The sequence below is a fragment of the Ixodes scapularis genome, unplaced genomic scaffold (assembly GCF_016920785.2).
Source record: "Ixodes scapularis isolate PalLabHiFi unplaced genomic scaffold, ASM1692078v2 ptg000058l_1__unscaffolded, whole genome shotgun sequence".
Taxonomy (NCBI): domain Eukaryota; kingdom Metazoa; phylum Arthropoda; class Arachnida; order Ixodida; family Ixodidae; genus Ixodes; species Ixodes scapularis.
The window spans coordinates 1,737,155-1,758,716 of record NW_024609900.1 but is presented as its reverse complement, the minus strand read 5'-3'; the positions used below and the strand labels follow the sequence as shown (position 1 = coordinate 1,758,716).

Here is a 21,562-nt window from a genome sequence, read left to right as displayed (position 1 = left end):
GGAAAGATGTGCATGAATTCCGTGTTTCTGCATGCCGACCTCGCTTGCAGACCGTACAGAGCCGTCGACTTTCGTGACGGCCTCAAGGAAATCGTCGATGGCTGCGACGTGGTGTCGTTGGGCCAGTACCAAATGAGCCACGTATGGATGTTGACCCTGACAAGCATGGCAGCCACTGAAAAGGTGAAGGCGGCTGGACAACTCAAGGTAAAGGGTAAAAAATGCCTCGTGATCGACCCGAACTCGAAGGATATCAAGGTGAAGCTGCTTTGGCTCCCAACATACTTGGAGGACCGGCGGGTTGCTGAAGCCCTCGAGCCATATGGCAAGCTGCGGACCATCACGAGAGAAAAATGGAGAGTGCCGGGCATGGAAACTATGGAGACCCTAAACAGAGAAGTCTCGTTGACGCTACACGACGCCGTGACCTCTGCGGAGCTGCCCCATATGCTCAAGGTGTATGGCGTGCAGTCACTTCTGCTGGTACCTGGAAGACCGCCACTGTGTTTACGATGTAAAAGAGTAGGCCACATTCGGAGGCAATGCCGCGCTCCGAAGTGCGTTAAGTGTCACAGATTCGGTCACGAGAGCAGTGAGTGCTATTCAATGTACGCCTCTGCATTACGGGGCAGCAGTGATGAGGACACAAACCAAGAACACTTCATGGACGTCTCTGAGGTTGTGGACGCGACTGGTGAAGTTCTGTCAACTCCTCAAGCAGAAAGCACACCCCTAGCCCCAGAAAGCACGGCGATGACTAGCAACACCCCGGACGCTGAGTCAGCTGCAGCCAGGTCTTCGAGGGCCGAAGGCACCAAAGCTGCGGAGGACTCCAGTTTCAGCAGTAGCCCAACCAGCAAGGAGAAACAGCTGAAGGCACTACCGCCTAAGGACAGCAGTGCGCGGCCCAACAGGGACGACCGCCGTGACTGTGACCAAATGGACACTTCCGCCGCCGACGCCAATGCACCAAAGGAAGGGAATGAAGGCAAGAGAAAACAAGTTTTACCTCCCGCCACCACCGCATGTAAGCGTCTTATTACTGTGAAACAATCAGTCCGGCAGGTTCAGGAATCACATCCCCCTTAAAACAAAACGGCCAAAGGTTTTTGCTTTGCCACTCTAAATGTTAGAGGGTTTAGTTCCAGGAAAAAGCAATACCAGTTGCATCGTTTACTTGAGGATAGAGAAATTGACATTTTGGCGATTCAAGAAACAAAATTATCGAGTGAAGAGCAGGTGGAGCAGGCATTACCTTTATTTTTGAATAAGTATGATGTGTGTGTAAGTCACGCCGTTGGGTTTTCAGGGGGTGTTTTTTGTTAATTAAGAAGTCCACTGAACTGTTCCAATTAGCGGTAACGAGCGACCTTTCTGGCAGATTTGTCATGTGTGATTTTACCGCCTCAAATACAGAGTGGAGGGTGATTTGTGTCTATGCCCCTAACGACGTCAGCGATCGAGTTACTTTTTTTAACCACTTGCGTTCCCATGCACTTTGTGATCGGAAAGTCATCATGCTTGGAGATTTTAACTGTGTCGGGAAAACTTAGGACAGGATTCCCGCTAGAACGCGTCTCGACAAAAGCGAGCATTTGTTACTTGACTTAATTGAAGAGTGCGACTTGACCGACGTGGCGGAATTCCAGTCGCGAGAACGCACCATTTATTTTACGCATTTCCAGCAAGTATCACACGCCCGTCTGGATAGGATTTATTGTTCTTTAGAACTCATGAACGAATTAAACAGTTACGCTGTAGAACCAGTTTATTTTACAGACCACTGCATGGTTGCCATAACAATAGGCCAGAAATCTCGAAAACCGAAACGCATCAATTGGAAGCTATGGAAGCTTAATTCTCAGCTGCTTAAAGATGAAACGTTTACAAATGACACGAGACAACTGCTTAAACAAGTAGCTAGCCAGAAGCAACACATTAGTGCGGCGTGGGAGCGCTTCAAGGAAGAATTGAAGCAACTGGCAATAGAAAGATCGACAATAATTAGTTTCCATAAACATAGAGAAGAAAAAAAGCTACTGAATGATTTGCGTCTTTTGCACGAGCTTGAATTTATAAACCCAGGACAGGGAGCAAAAGATATAAACTATGTAAAGGCTCAGTTAGACAGCCTATATCAAGAGCAATATCAAGGCGCGGTCGTGCGCTCCCGAGCGGAAAGATATCTCCTAGGAGAGCAACCTACAAAAAAAGCAATGGCAGACGAAAAACGCCACGCCGTGACGAAGGAAATTTTAGAAATAGAGCATAACAATAAAATAGTTACAGATAAACAGGAGATTCAGCGCGTGTTCGTCGAACACTACCGTTTACTCTTTGGGAAAAACGAAGATATAAAAGACACCAAATGCCTCACCAGGCTGATATCCCTGCTCCCGCGTCTAGACGAACAACAGATAAAGGATCTAGAAGACCCCATTAGTCTGGCAGAAATAGAAAATGCAGTCGATGGCCTTCCAAACGGAAAGACTCCCGGCCCCGATGGCATTATTTCTGAGTTTTATAAAATGCATAAAAATGTAATTTGCCCAATTTTGCAAGTACTATTTCGAGAGGCATACCAATCAAATACGCTGCCCCCCTCCTTTCTACGTACGCACACAGTTTTAATTCCGAAGAGTAAGGACAAAAACGAACTCCGCCACGTCGGTGGTCATCGACCTATTACGATGTGTAATGTAGATTATAAGATTTGAGTTAAAACTTTGACAGCTCGGTTACAGCGGGTAATCACTGACTTAATAGGGGACCACCAAACATGCGGAATTAAGGGAAGAGCAATACAAAGTAACATTCACGTAGTCCGTAGCATTTTAGAGTCTGTGTCCATTGAAGTCAGTCAAGTCGCGGTGCTCCAAATCGACCTGGCGAAGGCGTTTGATCGGGTTCAACATAATGTGCTTTTCAAGATTCTGGAACAGGTTGGTGTTGGGAAAATAATTTTACAGGGCGTTAAGATGTCGTATACTAATTGTCACACCAGCCTAATACTTAATAATAATAGAGAGTTTTAGTAGACCGTTTTCGGTTTCCCGCTCCGCTCTATGGAAAGCGGAGTCGCCATCGCGCATGCGCGACCCGCTCTGGGATTTGAGCGTGTAGCGTCAGCTCCGCTATCGTCGCCATTTTAAAAAGTACGTTCCACTCTCAGTAAAGGTTCACTAGATGGTGTTTTTCTGGAAAGGTGGGTGCTCGCTATTTGAAATCATGCTTGGGAGCGCGCTTGACCGTTATGAACCTCGCTGCACTAAGAAGCTGCGCAGACTTTGTTTGAAAAGACGTCCCCCAGAAAACGTTTCACTGTGGTTAAGAACCTCTGGCTGCTTCGAGAAATCGCTGGCCGCAATCCTTTCACGGCCCCTGAACGGTGGGAACAGGTGCTGCCTTGTCTAAGCCAGCGGGCTCGATTTTTCTATGCGAGATGACGACGATGACGTTGAGAGGATGACACACCGGGCGACGGCGGTGTCTCAATCTAAGCCCTGGGCCTCGGTTCCTCGGAGGCGGCAGCTTCTACTTCGGCTGGACTACCTCCTTGGAGCATGATTCTTTGACCCCAGTGAACCCCAGTGAGCAACAGCGCCATCATGTTCCTGGTGCTCCTTCCTGCACTGATCGAACGGCGTGCAAGATCCTCATGGCTCGCTGCTCACCCGCCCAACCCGCCTCCACGAAGTCTGGACTTCTGCGAATCAGACCGCCATCCTCCCCAATACCAACAACCCATGTCGTCGTCATCTTGCACGTATATACCCATCGCATTACCATGTTCCCTAGACGCGGCACCGCGGGCCTCGGTGGTACGGGCTGCTTCCTTTCCGCGGTGCCGCGGCTCTCCAGAGCCAAAAAGCAGTCGGCAAACGGACAGATATTTTGTTTCGTTACTTTAGGCATCAAGACAGTGAAAATTAGCGAAAGTGAGTGCTCCATTTATATATTTTTCGCCCCAATGAAATGAGTCCTTTCTTCTTCGTATGCTTCGGTTTGTGATAGGGTACCTTGGTGCTTATGTACACAACCCGACACTGTTAGCGGGCACAATAAATATCCTGTTTTTATTTTTCACCTTAAATTCGAGGGGCTGACATCCGCCTATTGGTGTGGAATAAAGCGCTCGTTTGGGATACTAATCTGAGCGACAAAATTTCACCTCTTTCAATAGCTGTCAAAGAAATAAACTGCAAATAAAAGCGATTTTGTCGTTTTCGTATTAACAGTGGAGCGCAGTGTATGTATCTGCCTTGGGGGGTGACATGAAACCATTTTGCTTGACTACACTTCTTTTTATTTCTTTTGTGTTTTTTGAAAGTGCGTTTTTCAGCTTAAGCTCCTGCCTAGTTTCAGCCTCACTTGTGCTAAGGTCCTTTCTTGCAATAGAAGACCACGCAACATAGGCTACTTTTACAATGCTGAATTCAACAGTAACACTGTAATTTGGTTAGATGCAATATTCACACGCACACCTGAGGAGTAAAATGGGAGTCGTTAGTAAACGTTTTTTATTAAACTATTTCTAGATGCCTTTCAGCCTAGTACGACAGGTATTTCGCTCAGTACAAAAGCTTGAATATGATTAACTGTGATAATTTTATGCATTCTAATATTAAACAAAAAAAAATTCCCATGGTCTTTGTAGGTTTCGATCCAGCTGTCAAATTATGCAGTCTGCGCACATCACTGCCTGGTGCTTCACGACGAGCACCCTCTTGTGGTCCTCTTCAGATTTTTTGATGGACGGCATATGGACATGCTGTGCGGTCAACAAAACCCCAACAGTTGTCCAGGAATGTTCCCTTGTCCTTGACGGCCTAATAAAAAAGACAAAAAACTCTTACAACGCGGCTGTATTTAAACACTACCAAAACATGTGATATGGGACTTGTTACTCCTCTAAGAAAAAGCGTATTTCCATTGTAGGGTTGTAAAAAACTGGGTATCGTAAATTAATATATATATATATATATATATATATATATATATATATATAGTTGTTCCTAACTTCTGCTAAGCTTTGAGGCCGTCAAACTGTGCATGCGAGGCCCGCTACGCCGGAATTCAAAACGAAACTTCTGAAAACTGTTCTAATCTACCACTATTGCTTAGAAGTCCAGGGCTATGTTTGCTAAATTTTGCATTGTTTATGCCTCTCTGGTTTTCACCAGACAAAAAAATGACGTGGAATATTCTTTCGACCGTTATTGGTAACTCTTTTCAAAACACCACCGGGTAACGTATTCGGCCGCCATATTTTGGGCATCGCCTTTAGTGCGAGACTTGTGACTAGAACCGATTTCATATTCAGTATTGACGCAGCATTCGTGTCTAATACATTTAGACTCGCATCCGCGACAAACAATGAAGCAGCTCTCTTGCTCCCTAGGCACTTGGCCAAAATAAGGCGGCCTCAAAGAATAGCGGCACCATGGGTTGCACTTTTAAAAAGGCTGCATTCCCAAGCCTCTATTATTTTCTAAATCTACCAAAGAAATCCAAGGCGAACATTTCCGGAGGAAAGTTAAACAATTCAAAAGTTGTGAGCGAATGTGAATAAATAAAGTAGAGAGCAATGGTTTCTTTGGTGCAGCTTTCAGTGCTCAGCTTTCAGTGGCATTTTCGACAGGAGGGCGCGTGCACAGGTGTAATCGGCGTTCGAGCACGCGCACCCGTACATCTGACTGCATAGCCATAGGACGTCCACAAAAACGCGACGACTATACCGACGCCGTGGTGGTTGCAAAGTGATACTCGTTCACTTCGTTTGATTATGCTGTTTTGTGTTGCATAGAACTCAAATCGAATGGTTTACTTCTTGATTCGACCTCTTTCAAGCTGAGGTCACGGTAAAAAAACATCGACGCGTATTGAGTAAGTGCAGCCATCTTGAGATCTAAGCGATCACGCTAAGGACGCTGAGGGCAGTCCGCTCTACAACTTGTGAAGCGGAGCGCACGCTCACTCCGCTAACTATACGCTCCAACTCAGAGCGGGCCACGCATGCGCGGTGGGGACGATGCTTCTCGCAGAGCGGAAAGTAGGGCAAAGAGGGCTTATAAAAGTGGCCTACTAATACTCATAGATTACGAACGCGCTCGTCGTGACTTGTCCTGACACTGCCCATGTACACCTTTGGCGTATAGAAAAAAAGTAACTTTTCACCAGACAGAGCAGCTGTGCTAGAAACAATGGAAACGCGAAATTTACACAAACCATGCAGGGTCTCACCTGTGAGCACAGCTCTAGTTTCGCCAGGGTCAACCACCTATGTTTGTTCATGTCAGCGAGCAGGTGGCCAAACCTCTCGTTGATGTGACCCACGATGAGGTTCACAGAACTGAAGAACACCGGCAAGTTCCGTCCAAACGCTCATCCAAGTACGAATAGACGGTTGGGATAGACCAGTCGAGGAAGAACCATGCAAAGCGTCTCGCCAAATTGGCAACACCCTGCGCCGATCTGTCGGGTGCTGGTATTTGGAGGCCCGCATGCAGAACAGCCAGATCCTTCTTTAAGCAGGATAGCTTCCTAGAGGGTATCTTTTCTGCGTTGGAAATATCCAGCAAACCGCGTTCGGAAAGGAAGCTTCGGCGCTTGATGGCACGAGGGATACGAATCATAGATTCGATGTCTCGCCAGCTTAATCTCGTTAGTAAAAGTCTCCTTCCTTGAGAACAGCGGGGATTCATCGTGCAGATGCCTTGCTATCCTTGAGCAACACTGTACTCGTACTACGCAAAAGGGTGTACTCGCAATGCGCAAACTTCGTCCTTCTCTCTTATTTTTCTACTTCGAATAAGTAAATCTGTTTCAGTTTTAATTCGAGTGGAGCGGAAGCTACAAGAGCGAGCGCCGGTCTTTCAGCGTCCTTGATAAGCACGCGCGCTCGTGCGGTACAAGTACCGTTTAGAGCAACATGCTCATGCTTATACCTTCGGCTTCACTCGCACACAAGATGGAACGATTTTATTTATATTTTATAGACTAGTATTTCTTCAGGTGTGTGCCTACTATTTTGTGTTCATTATTGTCGCCTTCGTTTTTACTACCTCTACAATCACGCTTTCTTTTACTCTCTTGGTGTTAACGCTTGGGTTTTTTTGTCTTACTAGTACTATAAACGTCCACTTGTGGGGCTACGCAAGCAAATTTTTCGAACCCGCTCAAAACGCTCTTACGCTGAAGAAAAACGCTCTACTAAAACGCCTTTTTGGACCTCCGCTTTCCGTTCCGGCAAAGCGGGCCGCGCGTGCGCAGTTTGGCACCCTCAGAGCGGAGCGGAAGATGAAGACGGTCTACTAAAACTCTCTAATGTCTCGGAAAGCATAGCGGTTGAGTCGTCAGTGCGGCAGGGATGCCCTTTATCCCCTTTACTTTTTGCTCTACATTTAGAGCCTCTGTGAGTATCATCAAAAACGAGAAGGTGAAAGGTTACGCCTTGCACGGTGTAGAAACCAAAGTTTTGGCATACGCAGACGACATTGCCTACATCTGCAGGGACAAAGCAAGTGTCAGTCACGCTGTAGCGCTCACGCGCAGTTTCTGTGCGGCCACTGGTGCTGCAGTGAACCTGCAAAAATGCAGAGGGTTCTGGCACGGATCCTGGGCAACGACGCCCTCTGAATACGAGGGTATCGAATGGAGCTGTACGCCCTGTGAATACCTAGGAGTGCCTCTACAGCACATCAGAAACAGCTCGGCCTACTGGTCGGATGTGGCGACCAACCTGGAACAACGCGCTAAGCGCTGGTCTCACCGAGATATGTCGATCTTCACAAGGTCGACAATCTGCAACGTTTTTCTTGTAGCCAAACTCTGGTATGTTTTGCAAGTACTGCACTGTGCAAGGCGGAACATCCAAAAATTTCACAGAATATTTGCAGTGTTTGTATGGAAATCCACCTGGAAGCCCATGCGACGGGACAACCTTTTCCGGCGCATCCCAGAAGGTGGCATCGGCCTGCCGCATCTGTTTATCCGCCAATTGGTTTCACGATTTCTTTTTCTCAGAGATCAAGAGACTCCTTTCGTTCGTGAAATGATTCAAACGACACTGGCATCCCACCTGCCATCATTTTTGGTGTCATCGGTGGGAGGCCGAACCCCAAGGTTAGTGGGATACCTTAAAGAAGTTGTGGACGCCTTCAACTTCTTAAGTGTCAGATTTTCTAGGGGATATCTCGGAACTGTTTCAAGGAAAAAACTATATAGAGACCTTGTGGATGTTCTTTTCCCAACACCAATCTATCGCACGATCTATGAAGACTGCCCTGGTCGAGATGTATTATGTCGCGTCAAAAAGATGTGAATACCTCCAGCAGCCAAAACTTTCTTTTTTAAGTTGCACTGTTCTGTATTACCGACCAAAGTATGGCTAAATGAAAAAGGGGCATTCGTTCCATGGACAGTGAATTGTCTACTGTGCAAAACACCAGAAACTACAGAACATGTTTTTATTGATTGCTGGGACGCAATTTTCTTCTGGAATGTCTTGCAGCGCACGTTGAAAAAGGACTTTAACATTTCACCGCATTCAATACGTTTCCTGCCTGTTTCTTCGGAAGACACTGTGCCGTATGATCTCATTATGCTCTTGGGTTTATATAGTATTTGGAAATCTCGGGTGGATGTAAGAAACGCCATTCAGGCACCAAAACCTGTGAGTTTTTATTTTACTCAGTGTGTAGTCCAAATCTAAAGTATATACGAGTGTCGCGAAATTCTGCCCGACTGGTTGCCTTTGCTCTCCAGCTTAATGAATATCAAAGTGTTCTAGATCATAATGTTTGCCTATGTAGCCTACGATGTGTCCTCTCGTCCTCTATTCCCATGCAATAAAGAAAGAAAAAAAAAAAGCAGCGCGCTCGTGGCCTAACAGTTATCGCGCTCTGCTTCCACGCAGAAAGCCAGCGTTCGATTCCTGGCCTCGGGTACGCATTTCTGCTGTCTCTAATGTGATGTTGTGGTACAGTGTTCTAGTAGTGGTAAATTCGAGAACCATGGTGCTAATTCGAGGTTAGAATGTCCTACGCGTCGAACCTTCTACGCCGACCATTCCAGATGCCTACGCGTGTACATAAGGGGCTTCGCGTGGCAAGCCAAGGTCAGTCTCGCCACAGCAGTCGATCTTGCGGTTTCGCCAACATCGACGCCCGCGATGTTCTGCTGTTTTCTTCTGTTCCCTTTTTGTTTTGGGCACAAGGTCGCCCCATTAAACGTTTTGTTTCTTCAGTTATCATTGCCTCTTCAATTGTTATTCGTGACAGTATCAAACAGAGCATAGTTTTGTGGCGATAGCCACTGATGAATGAGAAAGAAGAAGAGACGTAGACAGCCGCTTTTTTTCTGTCTCTCCACAGTTTTAAAGTGTGCACATGGCTTAGGGAGCCCGCGATGCCTAAACACTGTTGCGTTCCGCGTTGTAAGTCAAATGCTGCGAAACATCTGGAACTCTGCTATCACGAGCTGCCGTCTGGAGAGAAATTCCAGCGCGCCTAATTAAAAAACATTTCGCGACAAGACGGCCAGAAGGGCAGCCAGTGGCAACCAAGCTCCAGGAGCGTCGTGTACTCCCTTCATTTTAAGAAGCAGGACCACAAAGGTTGGGATGAAGAGAAAGTTGTTGCGACCGACAGCGGTGCCGACTCATTTCCCTTGTATCCGTTGTACATGAAGTCTGCAGGTTCAAAGAAGCGCAGAACGGTTGTATGTTCTACCTAACGCGTCCACTTCGCATGCGAGCGGTAAAAGTACACAACGTAAAATGCATTCCCCAGCAGAAAGAAGACCGGGGGTGCTATTCTGGCCGCAAACGGAACCTTTCGAGTTGTGACGTATCGAGAAAGAAGGGGCGGAGCCTCAAACTAGAATGATTCTTGTTTGAGGCTCCGCCCCAACGTTCGGGTTTACGCACGCGGTCAGCTAGAATCTGACAATCCCCCTACATCGCGATGACGTGTCCACGCATTCGGGCGCAGAAATCCCCGCATTTCCCCCTGTTCTTTTTGTTATCCTCTTTCTTTCCTCCGGGAGTTAAAACGAGCGAATAACGGAGAAAAGGCTACCTTCCGGAAAATGGAAGGAAACAGAGAAAAATAATATTATCTTTTTATAAAATACAAAATATTATTTCAATAATTATGACGTAAAGTAAATTTAGCTAAGATATCTCAGCTTGTTTTCTCGAAGTCTTTCGCTACGGTCTTTGAAAACAAACATGGCGAAAACCGCGGTAACGACCTTGTGGTGTTCGTGTCTCGTTTGCGTCGTTGCTTTCCCTGCTTCTGCACGATACGGATGGCATTACGAGAAAAAAAATATTACGTGAAGGTGCGCTGCGACACAGATCATCCTTTGTGAACCCGCCGTGAACATAAGCTGCAAATGAAATTTCCTGTTTGTCTGTGAAGGAGACTTCAAATGGATACAGAGCTGACGACGACTTTATGGTAGTATATGACAAGTCATGAGATCAACGCAGAGTGCAACGGTTGTGAGCACTCTGTGGATGATGCAGGAAAGTTTCTTCGGGCAGTTTTAATAATGCTTTGCTCCTTTGCTCACTGCAGTGATTATGCCGGTATAATCTCCATAAGCCATGCTCTTCTCTTTCGGCGTTGAAGAAATGCACGCGACGGCATAATCTCGGGCAGTCTTTTTTATTTATTTTTATTTGCAGAATCGCTCGCGCAAAAAAAAGAAAAAACGGCTTTTACGTTTTTACACGTCCCTACATAGGTACCTCGCTTTCCCATTGGCTTCATTGCGCGTGACGATTCAACGCCATTTGCCATGGAAACGTTCGTGAAACTATAGTCGGATGCAACCTGAGAACAATCTTTTCGCTCCACCCACAAGCGCATTGCGCCCATCTGAAGCGCCTCCGCCGTCGAGAAAGTAGTTCGGTAGCAACGTTGCTTTTTCTTCCTCCAGGAAACGTGTCTTAAACTACTACAATATTTATTTAATTCATTCAGGAAATTTAAAGAAGTTAGAATACGTTTTTGTCAACGAAATAGCTGTTTAGTAAAGAAAGAAAGTCATGTCCAATGTACCGTCTTCCCAATTCATTTTCTGTGCAAGATACTGTCTAAGTATCTTGGACAGTTTGCCGCTAACAGTCATTTTTCGAGTTCGGGTTGTGACGACAAAATGACGTAAGAACAAGAATGCACGGGACTATTTGCATCGTTTTAACTCGACAACCGTACCCTTGGCGAGTTTAAGTCGAAAGAACATGGCCGCGATGCTCGTCGGATCGACCGCGGCTGGGGTTTGACATGCGATCGGTCACTTGATCAACGCGCACACGAATACTTTCGTGCTGTTGGATGAGCCCATTCGGCGGCAGGACCGGGTCGAAGAGCACAGTGAGCTGGCGTTTAACGTCTCCGATGTAACGCCTGGCGAGATGCAAGACTTGGCTTCTATTTGTGCCGGTGTTATGAAGCTTGAAAGTGGTGGTGTTGTTGTGGCTCGTACGGTAGCGTTGCTGGGATTATGAAGACGGTAAAAGACCTTTATTCAGCGTTGCCGTGCATTAAGATTCAAAACCTCACCTTGACACAAAGTGAACCACGTTTCCACGGGCACGGAGGCAGCAGCCAACGGTCTGAGAAAGAATTGTGCCGCCGCCACGACCGCCAGCGATCGCCCCAACGGCAAGAAAACAAGCGACAAGCTCATTGAGGTTTGTGTAGTGCTGACTACTGATTCATCGGACGACAAAGGTGAATGATGTAAAACGCAACGTAAGTTTGCCAGCGTTTTGCAAAACTAATTCGTTTCGTTGAAAATTTAATTTGTAGAATTCGTTAACGCCTTGAAAGTTTGACGGGGACCGCATTGTGAACGCAGGCTTCACACAAGTGTTTTCTACAGTGTGTGCTTGGGCTGCATGCATATAAAGACAAAAACACTGCCTGCATGGTGCATAAAATAAAAAAAATTTCGTTTATCTTGATAATGTTGACTATCTTTTGAGTGCTGTTGATAGTAGTGGCGTAGCCAGGTACTTCTAAGGGGGTGAGGATGGAGGGGGGTTGAGGTGGCTGGGATGTTCATGACTTGGGGTGCAGGGGGATGGTGTCGGAATTTGTGTGTATATTCTAGGGCCCGCCAGATTTGGGGAGGGAAGGAGCGAAGCCCCATAAACCCCCCCCCCCCCCCCCTGGCTTTGCCACATAAGGGGAGCATCCTACATTCACAGGCTGCTATAAGCATGTGCATAGCCACTGAGTTCGTACCACAATGGCAAGATAGTTTCTGACATTCTTCACGTTACGTAGCAGTTCTTTCTTTAGTACATATGCTCGCTTTTCCTTCACACATCTACTCTGCCTCCGCTTGTCGTTTATGTTTGATGATGATAAGCCAACAGTGCGTATTTGCTCTGCATCACAGGCAAATTTCAAACATCCAGCTCACACTACTCTTTAATTTCAATGAGTTACTGTCACTTTTGAAACGACAATCTATTTAATTGCTATAATAACCTTTACATTAAACACACGTGTGTTGAATGTAGGACAATTCTATTTTTATTGTTTTTCTTGGTCACGAAGATGACAACCATTCACAAGACACTGGCTAAATTTCTCGTCTACAGTGGGTAACAATGTTACCATACTCTGTCAGACTAAACTGCTGCTGTCTAGACAAGGAACGATTCATTTTAGGACAGACGTGTTCGTAGTTTATTGCAGGGCATCGGAAAAGTGTTCTTATGACTTTCCGATACCTGAGTTGCAATTCCAGCAGCTAGGCGTGAGAAGGTAAAATATCTAATCGATACAAAAAAATGCCATCAGCAACCCATCCAGATTTTATTGCGTGATTGACAGTAGCTACAGACCGCAACAAATTGTCAACTGAAGACATAGGTACTAAGCGTGCACTAACTTTGAAGCGGTAGAAACCCTGAAGTTTAAACGTCAACTTACCACCATGTCTTTAATGGCAAAATGGTGTTTGCGGCAAAGTGTTGGAGTCCTTCAGAATGGTGACGGTCTCCTTCAGACCGATGATGACGGTGACGAAGGTTTAGTTAGAGTCTAAGTTTAGTCAACGCACCCGACGACGTCGGTGTGCTTGTCATGGTGGCGACGAAAGCCTTCTTTCGCACATGCCTCCGCTGCCTCGGTCCGGGGTTTTGTCAACCCAACCGTCTCTTCCCAGCCGGTTGACAGCAATACTCACGACGGCCGTCATGGCTCTGATCACCATCCACTGGGCATTAGCTATGTGATCATCGGGGGCAACCGCGCCCTTGTAGTTCCCCGTTGCGAAAAATCTCAGTGCGATTCAATTAGTAGCTGCTGCTCGACGCTCATCATCTCTCATCGTCGCCGTCTCTCGTTGTCACACTGCGATCACACGGTGCTTTTCGACAAGCGGTACTAGGGAGTTTTAGTAGATCGTTCCGATACCTCCGATAGCCCCGATAACGATACTATGCATGCACAAGGGAGGCGGCGGCGAAGTATCGGGATATCGTTATCGGAGTCATGGGAACGATCTACTAAAACTCTCTATTGTCGTCAGAAACACTCGTCGTGCATCGCGAAGGCTACCGGGTGCTCGCGGAAAACCCGTCATTGTACGCGTTGGTCGAGCCATCGTTGAGCAACAAGCATCGCCGCTATTTTCTACGCTCTAGAATCCTGACCAAAGCTTGTTCCCCTTCGTGCAATAGAACGAAAGGTTAAAAGCACGAGCGCATCACCCCGAACGATCTTGCACGAACGTTGGCTTGCACTGCGCAAGCGCGCCTGCTCGACAGGGTCGTTGAAAGCCCGGAGCACGTTCTTGTAGCTCCTACACCTGCACAAGCTCGCACTCATAGTGAAACAGAGGGTAGGGTGCGTCGAGTAATACCGTAGTCAATCTAGTGACGCGACTTCCGCTATGTGCTACGTAGGTCGGACGTAATCATACGTCACTTTGTCGTCACGGTCCGAACTCGAAGAGCGACAGTTACGGCAAACGGTTGCTTTCGTGTTTCGCGAACGTTCCCATGGGAACCGCGTGGAATTATCACGCGGGCTGTGGCCAATAGGAGCGCGCGGTTCGTAGGGGGGAGGAGCTTTCGAGAAACACGAACGTGACCGTTTGTGACCAGAAAAGCACCCCAGAATAGCACCCCAGCTGTTGATAAGTGCGAGGCTATTGAAGCTTTCCTGCAAAAAGAGTTTAAAATGGAAGAATGGAAGACGTCATTCAAGTTGACAGGATTCATGGAAGATGCCAAGAAAAACGGGCACGGCCTTCAAATGCAAGCCAAACGACTTGCATTTGAATGGAAAAACTGCGACAAACCTGCGACGAATTTCAAGAGAGATTAAAGCAGTATGAAGAGAATAGAGCTGTGCAGGCCTTGATGAATGCTTCAAGAACCGCATCGGAAGGTGAGAAAACTGCAAAATTTGTCATGGAACAAATAATGAATTTTGACGAGGCAAGAGCAGCATGGCAAGAACCAACGCTGAGAGAATGCGTACTATGGAAAGCGACATCATGTAAAGGATAAGACCACGTACGCGCAACTGCCTTAAACTGCCCTGCCGAAGTACGTTGCAGAAGTTTGTAGGATCGCCTACGGAAGAGACCGGGGTCGCGAGCCTCACCAAAGAACGGCTGCAGGTGGAGAGATAAGGTCTTCCCTCAAAGGAGGAGCCCTACTGCAGCCTCAGCATTGACGAAATGTTGATCCAGCAGAAAAATTGTTTATGATCGACAAGTTGACAGAATCTTTGGGCTTGTTGACCTCTGATGCGAAGCTCGATCAAGAGTCACTGAAGTAGCCAAGAGGCTCCTTTGCTTCGTGCTACGTGGGCGTCGTACAGCTCACGTGATTCTACTCGGCTACCTCCCTAGAAGAAATTTGAAGCACGACCAGCTCCGGATTATACCACTCAGTGTCATGAAAGCGGTTGAAGAGGCAGGATTTCGGATAGTTCGCATCGTCACTGACAACCACCAGACCAACACCGCGATGTTTCGACAGATGTCTGACGACAACACGCTCCAGCACGTTGTGCCGCATCCTGCACGTGAAGGTGAACCGTTGTTCCACTCTTTTGACCCAAATCACTTCAGGAAAAACCTCAGGACGAATCTGCTAGAAAGAGATATGTTTAATGGAACACAGATGTTCAAAGTTGGCTTTTTCTTAGAAGCCCTCTTACACATTCAAGGGAATATGTTGGTCAAGTCAGCGCGGCTTCTGAGCAAGCTCATGTGGAACCAAACAATCTAGAGATGATGAAAGTGCGCCGCGCAACGTTAATATTTTCATGTGTAGTAATTAGCACCCTCGAGTACTTGCAGAAGAATCCTCAGTCCCACAAGAGGGCTGCAGAATTCCAGGATATTACCTCAACCATTGCATTTATGAAAACGGCTGGAATGTGGTACGACCTCCATATCTCTGACTGGAAATCGAGATAAACTCCTTTCGTCAGAACAGAAGGCAATCGGCTCTCATGGCTTGAAGTTAACTTCATCAGCTACCTCGAGGATAGTGAACTAGAAAGTATCAAGTCTCGGGTGAAGTCCCTCACGAAAGAGACCTATGAGGGAACCCTAATGACAATAAGGTCAACGGTCGCCGTCATTGAGTATGTCCTGACTGGCCTCTAGAGAGAACAAACTTTTGAAGCAAAATAGTGTTTTTGTGAGACAAAAACTTGCTTCTAGAATGTATCCTTTCGCTGACTTTTTTTTTTTTAATTTCAGATTTAAGTAAGTTTTGACGCGACCTCTCAACAGCGACCCGGTTTAGTCTGTTCAGGTGCTTCGGCCAATTCAACAAAAGTAACGACCGAGTTGATGCCAGAACAGCAGTTTTCACGGCACAAAAGTTGCTCAAGGTTCGTTCGTTATATTGCAATCTAGCTGATCTCATGTCCAGCTCCCAGTTTCTCGAGAACAGTGTCAGTGCACACCGATCAAGTTTCTTAAATAGTCCAAATTTCGGTGCTCAGGTTGGCATTTTGGAGGCTGCCAGATGTGGAAATCCGCCCTCTAGTTTGTAGTGCCAGACGGCGCTGAAATGTGTCAGTTCCACTCGTGAAACAGGAAATCCTGCAGTTTCTGAGGCAGCTGTAGGTGTGCTTAGGAAAATTCAGCACTTGATAGAAGTACAGTGCGAACTCAAGTTCAGATGAAGTCCCTTCTAAACTTGAGTTCGCACCGCTGACTTACATGGCCGGCTACGGTGGCCATTTTTATTTCTAGAAATTGTCGTAATTTCAAAATAATTAGCTGAAACATTCAAACTAGCAAAGCAATAGAAATATCTGAATGAAAGCAAGGAAGGTTAATGTGTGGAACCCCCTCAATTTTGCAGGTGACCTTTCCTGTATGCAAGCTGCAACTTAAGGGAAATGCATCACGTGACGAAGCATATCAGTTCGTGTTTAGCTTTGACCAAGGAGGACTCGGCTATCCACGGCCTTAAGCTGTCTGGCTGTGCAAGCTCATCTTCACCTTTGTTGAGAGGGCTCTACAGTCGGCAGAGATTCTTCGTTGTGGACGGATTTGCATGGTCCTCTCGAGCGCTGTGCTTCCACGCCTTATGGACTGCCCGCTGATGTGGTGCACTAACTGCAGAGACCCGTACCACAGCGAAGAGCTCTGCGAACTCTTTCCCCTCAGACCACTCATGGCAAACTGGGCTGGAGACCTGAACAGTTCTCTAGAGAATATATTGAAGTTTTTGCGGAAGCCTCTTTTCCGAAAGGTAGTCCGCTTGTGAACCATATGCCTCCCTTGATCTGTTTGTAAACAATGAAGTTTATATTGCTGAGGAGTCCGTTTCTTATTGTCCGTCACAGATAAGTAAAAGGCAAAGCTGGAGCGTGCTTCAGCGTCGGTTAAAACCTGAAATTATAGGGTCTAGCTATATCTAACTATGACTCATATATCACAGTTGTAACGAAAACGGGGCAACACTTCCGGGAATAATCAAACGACTATTCGCTCATACTGCCAGCTGAATGCGGCTCTAACGCGCAGCCTGCAGCTCAGTGAGCTCCTCGCAGAAAGAGTCGTGCGCTTTTATTCTACACAGATTAGTCACATTATTCATGCAATCTGGCATAGACCAATCTCAGTAGGCGTTGGGCGCATGCGTGTCGGCGCCATAACTTTAGTTCAGAAGAGGCAGACGGTCGTGCAAGCGAGGCCTCGTGTCGCCTCGTGCTCCACTCGCGCAGCCCTCCAGCGGGGTTGTCACACGTGCAGAAAGACTAAAGTTCCCTCGAAGCATTGCGGCAGCGGTGTCGTAGTCAAACTGGCTGGTGGGATCGGTCTATTGAGACTTGTCGCTTCACGAAAAACAATCTAAATAGCCACACTGGGCCGGGTCGGGCGGACTGCTCCTCCTTCGCCGTAACGAGCGCCATGGCTGGCGCTGCGGTGTAAAATAGAACTTTCACTCTCACCACCGGAGTGAAGCATACGACAGGATGCTCCCAAGGGGAGTCCTAATCGAGCGGCCGTGACAAGACTTTCGGTACCGGGTCATTACATGTGAAACGTCCCAGACGTTGCGCTCTACCTGTGGCGGTAGCGCATGTGACGCCGCTCGGTGTATCGCGGTCACGTGCCAGACTGTTATAAAAGTGATGACGCTGGAATAAACGGGTCTCTTTTGGCTTCTACCCCGAGTTGGAGAAGATCGGCGTCATTCCTGCGGCTGCCCACGCGCGCGGCGCAAGCGATAACGCGACGTGGTGTCAGGAGTGGTCGGGGCGTTTTTCTAACTCGCTTCTTATCGTCGGCGGCTGGCTGCTCGTCTTCGCCAAGGACTTCGGGATGGCGGAAAGCGAAGGCTGCAAGAGCGGTTACGGAATGTTCGCTGTTCAACCGCCGCCGAACTTCTACTTCGACCGTACGTCTGAATGGCCGACCTGGAGTCAACAGTTCGACGATTACCGCTTCGCGTCGGGCCTCAACGAACGGGGTGAAGAAGCACAGGTACGAACCTTTCTCTATACTATGGGAAAGCAAGCGCGCCAGATTTTCCAGACTTTCGCTTTGTCCGACGACGACGCGAAGAAGTACGAAGTCGTCAAACAGCGATTCGACAACCACTTTGTGGCCGCACGGAACCTGGTCTACGAAAGCGCGTGTTTTCATCGCCGCGTTCAAGAACCAGGGGAGTGTGTCGACCAGTTTGTAACGGCGCTTCATACCCTAGCGGACCGTTGCGAGTACCAAGAGTTTAAAGAACGCATGGTTCGCTACCGCTTCATTGTTGGTCTCAGCGATTCCAAGCTTTCAGAGACCCTACAAATGGACGCGAGCTTGACACTTGCCAGTGCCCTGGCAAAAGCTCGTTTGAAAGAGACTGTCCATCGGCAGGAGCAGCAACTACGAGACGCGAGCAACGAAACGACAGCTGCCGCTAACGTCGACGCCGTCAGGAAACAAGGCCAGCCGACGGAAAGAGACGGTCCTCCTCGGCGCTTCACCAGCCAAGCCACCGGCCGAGACGGCGGCAAGTGCTCCTTCTGCGGAAAGGATCCTCACGCCAGGACACCCTGCCCTGCAAGGTCAACGAAGTGCAGCTACTGTCGTAGCACCGGACATTTCGCCGCAGTCTGCCGCAAGAAAGCTGCCGCCTACCCAAGAAAGGTACGACTTTCGTGTCTCCAAAAGAACAACGATGCGTACTTTGTTGGGTCGGTGAGCGGGGCAGGGTCTAACGCCCGATTCATTCAAGTCTTCATTAACGAAACGCCACTGTTTGCTAAGGTAGACTCGGGGGCGGAGGTCTCTGTTGTACCGTCAACCTTTCCCGGACTGCCTTCTAGGTTACAGAAGTCCGATATCACGCTGACCGGTCCCAGTAACGAGTGCTTGAAAGTTCTGGGCAAGTTTACTGCCACGATACAGTGGAAACGCCGAACCGTACAGCAAACCGTGTATGTAGTCTCTCGGTTGCACTCCGTTCTTCTCGGGCTCCCTGCTATCGAGGCACTGGGCGTGATTAAGTTCGTCGACTTGGTCACGTCAAAACAGTCTGTTGAGGCGTGCTACCCGCAACTGTTCCGTGGCTTGGGTGCCATGGCGGGAGAGTACCAAATCAACTTAAAGCCCAACTCGGTTCCGTTCGCGATCCATACGGCGCGTCGGGTGCCTCTCCCATTACGGAACGCGGTTAAGCAAGAACTGGAGCGAATGGAGCGGAAGGGAGTGATACGAAAAGTAAACGAACCGACGGACTGGTGCGCGGGCATAGTACCTGTTTTGAAGCCGTCTGGTGCGGTACGAATTTGCGTCGACTTAACGCATTTAAATAAATGCGTGCGTAGGGAGCGCTACGTTTTACCCACTGTAGATGACAGTATGGGAATGTTAAGTGGAGCAACGGTTTTCTCCAAAATCGACGCAAACTCGGGCTTCCATCAAGTCAAGCTGTCACGCGACAGCGAACTTTTGTCTACGTTTATTACACCTTTCGGAAGGTTCTGTTTCCAAAGACTGCCGTTCGGAATAACCTCGGCTCCCGAGTACTTCCAAAAAAGAATGGCGCAAATACTGGAGGGAATACCAGGGGTAATAAACTTGATGGATCACATTTTAATTTTCGGCAAAGACAGAGCCCAGCATGATGACCGTTTGCGTCAAACCTTGGACAGACTCGGGCGAGCTGGCGTCACTCTGAACAAAAATAAATGTTGCTTCGGAGTAACAGAAATTTCTTTTCTGGGCTTTCAGCTGAGTCATGAGGGCATGAAGCCAGACCCAGAGAAAGTTCGCGCCATAAAGGAGCTTAAGACTCCTGAGAATGTCTCTGAGGTGCGACGACTATTGGGAATGGCAAATCATCTTGCCAGATTCATTCCGAACTTGGCTTCGAAGACAGAGCCATTACGTCAGTTGCTTTTGAAAAATTCCGAGTGGGTCTGGGGGCCTGCTCAGGAACAGTCACTGGCGTATATCAAGGACGTTATTTGCTCGCCAAGGGTCATGGCAAACTACGATGTTCGATACCCAACGATTCTTTCCGCTGAAGCGTCGTCTTTCGGGTTGGGGACGGTTCTGTTGCAGATTCACCCAAACAAAGAGCGACGTCCGGTTGCTTTTGCATCCAGATCGTTAACTCCAGCCGAGTCACGATATGCCCAGATAGAAAAGGAAGCCTTAGCTTTGACATGGGCGGCGGAACGTTCCGAAGGGTACATCACGGGACTTGATGTTGTGTTCGAGACCGATCACAAACCACTAGTCACGCTTTTGGGGAAGTCGCCTATTGACTTATTACCTCCGCGCATCCAGCGCTTCCGGATGAGGTTAATGCGTTTCAATTTTGTGGTTGAATATGTACCCGGAACGAGTGTCATAACTGCTGATGTTTTGTCAAGGGCTCCCCTGCGGGGAACGCCAGCCTGTTCTAACTCGCTTACTGTTAGCGAAGTCACGAAACACGTGGAAGGCTGCGTACCCGGCATCATCGAACATAACCGTTTTGAACGGGTTAAGAAAGCTCAGGAAAAGGATGAAGTCTGTCGGAGCTTGATTGACTTGAGCCGTAAAGGATGGCCGAAGTTTTCGTCAGTGCCAATGGTCTTGAGGCCGTACTGGCAGGAGAGGTCTGCATTAACTGTATGCGAAGGAGTGCTGCTAAAAGGGAGAAGGTTGGTAATCACTCAAGAGCTCCGAAACGAGGTCCTCCAGCAGTTACACGAGGGTCATCAAGGCATTGGTAAATGCAGAGCCAGGGCTCAAGAGTCAGTGTGGTGGCCCGGGTTAAGCTCTCAGCTTGGAACTTTGATAGCCAATTGTACAGCATGCGCTGAACACCGAGAGCAGAACTCGGAACCCATGATTCCGACGGAAACGCCACAAAGGGCGTAACAGAAAGTAGGTGTTGATCTGTGCCAGATCAAGGGATCTCACTATTTGGTTGCCGTTCACTACTTCTCTAGATACCCCGAGCTCGCTCTGTTGACATCGTTGACAAGTGCCAGTGTCATATTGCACCTGAAGAGTTTTTTTTCAAGGCATGGCATACCGGAGATTGTACTTTCCGATAATGGCTCACAGTTTGTATCTGTGGAGTTTAAGTTGTTTGCACGCGAGTACGGCTTCCATAGCGTGACATCGAGCCCGAGGTATCCGCAGGCAAACGGAGAGGTAGAAAGGATGGTGAAAACGATTAAAACCTTGATTATAAAGGCCCGTGACCCCTATATTTCGTTGCTAGCTTACCGGGACACCCCAGGGCCCCTTGGGAAAAGCCCGGCGGAACTCTTGATGGGCAGGCGCCTGCGTACGACGCTTCCGCTGCACCCACGAAGTTTGTTGCCCCGAGAGCTCAACCTGAACAAGGTCCGCAGGCGGGACCAGGCCTTTCGAGAGAAGCAGCGCCGACAATTCAATCGTCGGCATGCCGCACGAGAGTTGCCACCCCTGAGGCCGGGTGTATTAGTATGGGTAAAGGACTATAACCAAAAGGCAACAGTCCTCCATCCGGCCAATAGGCCAAGGTCGTTCGTGGTAGAGACTCACGCGGGGGTGCTTTTAGAAAGGAACCGCA

General features: G+C 48.1%; 1 pseudogene; it reads left to right on the top strand.

Annotated features, from left to right (window-relative positions):
- Positions 1 to 753: 753 nt before the first annotated feature.
- On the top strand, positions 754 to 15,654 carry LOC120843318 (annotated as a pseudogene).
- The last annotated feature ends 5,908 nt before the right edge of the window (positions 15,655 to 21,562 follow it).